The sequence below is a fragment of the Branchiostoma floridae genome, chromosome 3 (genome assembly GCF_000003815.2).
Source record: "Branchiostoma floridae strain S238N-H82 chromosome 3, Bfl_VNyyK, whole genome shotgun sequence".
Classification (NCBI taxonomy): Eukaryota; Metazoa; Chordata; class Leptocardii; order Amphioxiformes; family Branchiostomatidae; genus Branchiostoma; species Branchiostoma floridae.
In genome coordinates, this window is record NC_049981.1 from 29,740,258 (window position 1) to 29,746,417 (window position 6,160).

Consider the following 6,160-nt stretch of genomic DNA (forward strand, 5'->3'; position numbering starts at 1 on the left):
CAGCGAGATTAATTCCCTCGAACATTCCTTCCTTTACACTACTGGTAACGTTATAGTCCTAGCCCGCAACATCTGCTTGAAGTTTGCCAACTTGACTCCCGCCATGCCGGAACATACAACCAATCAGCGTTGCCCGTTTCTTCAAGCCTCTCTCTCATTGGTCGAGAGGAAGGTAGTTCCCCGAACCGTGGTTTCGGGGCCGGGTAAAATTATACTACACAGAACAAATACACAGAACGAGTCACGGGAATCCCCCAAAATTTCAGCTCCGGATGTGGGACGCGTCCAGCTCCTTAATTCCCACCAACACGTTGGACCTTGGGCGTGAAATCACAGGTGTGACGACACCCTTAAGAGCGCGGGAGCAAACAGGTATGCTTCCGGAGAACAATAGATGGCGCTTAAGGGGCATTGTTGAGGGTTCAGGGGGTCAGAGTTAGACATATCTGCTATCCATTACACATTATCACTAGCGATAGCCATTCGTACAGTAGACATTTTGGTCATCGAATAATTGGAGATGGCTGGCATTTTGCAAATACTAATAAGTGTTTAAAAGCGTATCGAAAAGGCATGGTTTGATGTACATTGTATCTGTGTATTGTTTTTAAAGCGCACATGTCGCCACAGGCAAGTCCATGTGTTTGTGAGCGGTGCGCGCGCGGGTCGGCTAGTTGTTTTGCTTTGTTGGCGGCCCGCGCCATGGTAGAATCATACTGTATACAATATCAAGGGCGTTATCGCGTAGATATAGCATCGTATTGTCGTTCAATCTCGTCGCATATTCAATGCTTTGGGTAGGGTGTATCAACTTGGATGTCAGATGTGGTCGTCTGCAACTACATGCATAGTTGGTTGACTAATAGGTGCAGCTTGTCTTCCTATTGTACCTAAATAGGAGGGCGGGTGGGGTTTTGTTCACCGGGACAGTTGTTGGTCGCAGACCTCTAGCAGCGGCGTCTTTTATTTCACGAGAGGAGCGCTGGTTCTGTTTTCTTCTTCTTCTTTTTTTTCAACATTGGCTAAATGTTCTCTTCTATAACTCCCTCTCAAAAAAAAAAAAAAAATGTAGCCAATGTTGAAAATAGTGAACCAACGCTCCACCCATAAGATGTTGCTAGGAGCGAATGAGTCTAGACCGTGCCGTGGTAGTGATAACGAACAAACGGACTGCACAGTTGACACTGTATTCCGTTGTATATTGCCGTTTTCGCTTGGACAAGCGCTCTGTCATACTGGCCTTTGGAGTCCTCAACATATGTTGACATGTAATTATGTTGTTCATTCATTAACTTCCATTGTTTATTGTGCATACATAGTCTGCTATGTCCAGACAGGTGCCATTTGGTAATTGCATGGGCTTCTCAGATGTCCGAGGCGGATTCAATTCGCGAAATTCTATCGATTCGTTTGCCGGTGCGCCGTTCTCATTGGTGACCTTTGACCGGCCGGCAAAGCGCGCGAATGTGACGTATAGAAACCGTTTTACGTGGAAGTGAGCGGGCCATCTCAGTATACCCCTCTGGTAGGCTGGGGGAGAATCACTATGTAACCTGTGTTGGGTCGGACAGGGTCGAGGACGATACTTGAACGCTATGACTAGAGAATAGGTAGCTTAGCTACGGCGTACCCTGTCGCATTGTCGTGGGGCAGAAATATATTGAATGCGTTCTTGCGACAGTTGTTGAATGCATTGTCGAACAAAATACAGCTTTTACCAGCAGTGGTTGTCATACATCGCGAATATCGGCTATCGGTTTGTCATAATTCAAATCAACCTGAAAATCATATGGAAGATTAAAAGGCTGTCACATGTAATAGTTGTAGGATTTTGTCATCGGCACCCTTCCATAATTGCATGAACAGGTCGAATCCCACAGGCTCCCGTGATCTGACCGTGGCATCTATAATTTTGGCTACCCTCAAAATCGAATCAACATTTTTCCCAGGAACAAGTGCCTTGCTGTAGACGGGACATGAAAGTGTGGAAAGACTTGAAATAGAACCGGTAATTCTGTTAGTCTTTTCCTGATTTTGTTTCTAAGGGGGCAAAATACGATTTGACGGGAATGATATCCTCTAATTATGCAATACATATTGCGGAAACTCGTACCAATGACGATATATAACGTCTTTGCTCATATTAAGAGAGAAGCATTGTTTCTAGTCGAAGGTTCACTCCTACAAGTCGCGAACCGTCCCCAGCACAACTTCGCACTCGTTCGGAAACGTGCGCGATGTTTGTCCGTAAGTGACCAAATATGGCGTCGCCAACCAAATAAGGACATCGTCGGCAAAGACCGGAAGGCAAACGAGCAAACGAAGAACAATGCCACATGCTTGTATCTCCGGGCCTTGTTTTGGACAAACCGCCGGAGCCAATGTCGATCTATTGCAAAGTGGGCGGGGTGAAGTCATTCAGTATTTTGGGACAGGCCGTCTGCGTGGGACGATATTGCGAAAAAAGTAAACCCTTCGGCATACTTCGCGACTTTCTCGCCCAAGCAAGACAGGTGTGAGTCACGGGCCCCGAACTTTTACCAGGACACCGGCTGCGTGGTGGCAAAGAGAGAGAGTGAGTCATACACCGCAAGAGCGAAGGTAATTCCTCGCCGTGTGTTTGGAAACAATGCCGGATAGACGTGTACAGTACCCGTTTCTTGCGGTTGCTGGCACGCGTATGGCTGTTGTACTTTAAAGTGCAATTTTACGGTAGTGTGTTAGCGTTAGTTAGTTGTGTCTCCGTTTCTGTGTTACGGTGTGTGAGTTCGTGAGTTTGTATGTGCATGCGTGTGTGTGACAGAGAGGGGAGAGGAGGGAAAGAGAGGGAGAGGGAGAGTACTGGGCAATGCGATGAATAAAGGGGGCTAATTATTTTAGCCTAATATACTGAATGCTTGGGAATAGAACGGGTGGATGTTCTAGCCATCTGGTGTTTTCTGGTTTCCAAGTTCAAGACTGAATGGTAGCTTAGCCTGACTTGATCACTTGCTCTCTCTCTCTTTTTATATTAGATACTATTTATAGATTACAAGATTGATAGTAAGAATGCAACCATGTAATGTTGCCGATGTCTCGAGGCGCTTTGCAGAACGGGAACGATTCAGGGTTGTCGGGCAACCGGCCGATCGTGCCTCCATGTTGGCCTTCCTACGGGGGTGCAGGGATCGTAGAATTCGGGGGGAAAAATCGGGAAATTGGCCAGGGGAGTCAGTCCACGCTAAGATCTCATGTTTCCCCTCCGGGCTGCGCGGCGGACCAACTCCTCTGGTTGCAAAACTCCCCTGGCAAATTATCCTCCCTAATATAATGGCCAGCGTAGTCAGTCTGGTAGATACTACAACCGTCCGTTCGCGCCATGTTGTCCACGCTGATCTCGGGTGAAATGTTTTGCGCTACAAATCTTCATCCAACGCGTCATCTACTTCATGATCCAAGCTATTGTTTCATGTGGCGCGTATTGTCAAATTCAAAAATAAGACTAACCCAGCCCAGCGGACGCTCGTGTTGCATTAGTCTACTCGCTCTAACCGGGAAAGTATCTAAAGCTTAACACGAGTCTTGATATCATTTCTCTCTATATATGTATATCCGGCCGGGGTCGTGTGCGGCGGAACTGTAGGATGTTGGGACCAGAACCCAGAGGTCTTGGGTTCGAGTCCTGTCATGCTACGGCTCTTGTGTCCTTTGGAAAGGCACTTGACACGGCTTTTTCTGACTCCACCTAGGTGTAAAAATAGGTACCTGGCTTCGGTTCGGGGGTAGAGGGTGGTTGGAGGAGAGGGATGGGCTCACTGGGCTTCCGATACCGTAGCCTCTACCAGGCTCCGCAGATCGCTGGTCGTGGGACGCGCACTGACTCCTCTGGCCGGCCGTCCCCCCTATCATACAGTATTTGTCCAGTTTCTACTATTAAACCAGCGATCCGCGGAACCTGATAGAGGCTACCAATGTCGAGCCCTAGACATAGTGGATAACAACCCAATGCTCTTAAGCCTTAACCTTTACCTTACAAATATATATATATATATATCCCAGATATATGAACCCGTATTGCATTAGCGTGTGTTCGGTTTGATCGGGAAGATTTTGTGTAACCTTGCTATAACAGGACGCGATCTAAACGTGGTAACGCGCCACCGTGAAATCCAGCTCGCCCGGCGGGCCTACCTGCGCAGTCTGCCCGACAACTGCGCCGACGAGCCACCGCGCTATGGTCAAGGATACTCGGCAAACAAGCCCGCATCGTGTATTTTCTTTCTTTGGCCTTGATTTAATCAAGCGTACTAAGGTGACAGTGCCCCCAGGGACGGCTTCCCCGGCCACGGTTTCTCAGTTGAGGTCCCCGGTGTAAAATTCCTGGAACTGTAGTACAAATATGGCGGGGACTTGGCCCGCGTTCAAATCGCACCGGGCAGCAGTGACATTTACAATGCCCTGTTCCACGCAGCGATGGCGCGTGTTATAGATACACTGTATTCATTTCCAGCTCTCTCTCTCTCTCTCTCAAGTAGGGGTCTAGGATAACCCATATCCACACAGGGCAATTAAATATCCTTGCCACAAATGCGAACTTGGTATTGAAGGAATATCCGGTGGCAAACGCGACGCAGTGTGCCAAGCCCTGTGAATGTAGCAAGCGACCGCAGTCGGTTAGAAGGCACCTTACGCTGGCCAGCGGCCTGGCGTTCTTCAAATACTTTGTGTAAACAGCGCTATGGACCTATGACACTGGGTCAGGGACGCCAACTGGTAGTAAAAGAAGGCTTTGGGTGATTGGGTGGACCGAGTACTCTCGGCAGCGTGGCCGAATCGTAGGGGTCTGGAGTGGCTGCCATTCGGCGCTACTCAGGTAAACCTCAATATGATAGTAAATGCCCTAGGTACGACCATAGCGTTTTCAACCACTTACACCGGGAAGGACCCCTACTCTTTTCGATTAGTGTGGTGGGTTCTTTACCCCCAGCTTTACGTCCTATTCGAGAGGACGCCTCTAAGGGGCTAGGTACTCACTGTCACCTTAGTCGAGTGTACTCTCCAAGCAGAGGTTGATGGGGAAAAAGTGACCTTTTCCGTATATGACGTCTTTTTCTATCAGCAAAAAAAAGGCATATAAGGAACATGTGACACTGTACTCAAGTCAGTAACTCATTTTAAGAGTGTCACCTACAAAGTATGTAACTTACAGACAGAACGTAAAGGTAGTCCCATGGCGTTTTGAAAGGGCAGCGGGTTGTTTTCCACCGTATCGAGGGCACGGTATTAGAAGACGGAACCCAACCCTCTCCTTCTACCGCCTTTTACCTCCCCAACCGAAGTCAGGTACCCATTTTTACACCTGAGTGAAGTGAGGAAAGTCGTTGTAAAGTGCCTTTCCCAAGGGCGGTAGCATCGGTAGCATGACAGAATTCCAACCCGGGACCTCCGAATTTTTGTGCCCCACGCCCACGACTTTCGCAAGAATGTTCTCAATTTGTTGTCGTAAATACATCGTACAACGGAATGTGTCTGGGCCCTTACCCAGGACAGGCAACGCCACACTGACTTCATGATTTCATGGATGACATCCGCGCGCATTGCTTTTCGCCTGTTCTAAAAAGAATGTAGCCACATGGCACCCAATAGCATCCCTGGTCAATCAGGATTTTATGCTTGTCAGAGGATCTGCTCTAGCCTGGGTACCATCCTATTACTACCGGGGCTCCTTACGCTCACCTCTTAGGGGTAGCGAGTGTAAGGAGCCCCGGTAGAATATTCTAGATGGTACTCAGGCTAGATCTGCTCTCCAGGTTAGGGTGGCACATGGTCACATGTTCCCCTCTTTGAACAAGTATTGCAAACAGAATTATTGAAATGGCGACGAATGTGTCTTAAATAAAATATTACAGTCTTACTGGAGGTGAACATAAGACAAACCAGGCCTGGGAAAGAATGGTCTGGATGTTTAGTCCTGTCAGGTTTAGCAGCATTTTTTGCTGGATTTTTCTTTTTTTTCGCCCTCGTTTGGGACCTCCGAATTTTTGTGCCGCACGATCGCGACGTTCCAAGAAATGTTGTCGTAATACCCCCCTCACATTAGGCGAAAATCGATCGGACGACGAGTCTGCGAGCTCTAAATTACGAGGAGGCAGGACCCTGACGAAAGGGGGGAACTCTGCCA

At 48.2% G+C, this 6,160-nt stretch overlaps 1 protein-coding gene across 1 annotated transcript in view; it reads left to right on the plus strand.

The window, feature by feature from the left end:
- The first annotated feature begins 240 nt into the window (after positions 1-240).
- LOC118411239 overlaps positions 241-6,160 on the plus strand; it is a 22,064-nt gene continuing 16,144 nt past the window's right edge. Inside the window, exon 1 of the mRNA XM_035813386.1 lies at positions 241-372. The gene's annotated coding sequence lies outside the window, so the exon portion shown is untranslated. The remainder of the gene's footprint in view (positions 373-6,160) is intronic.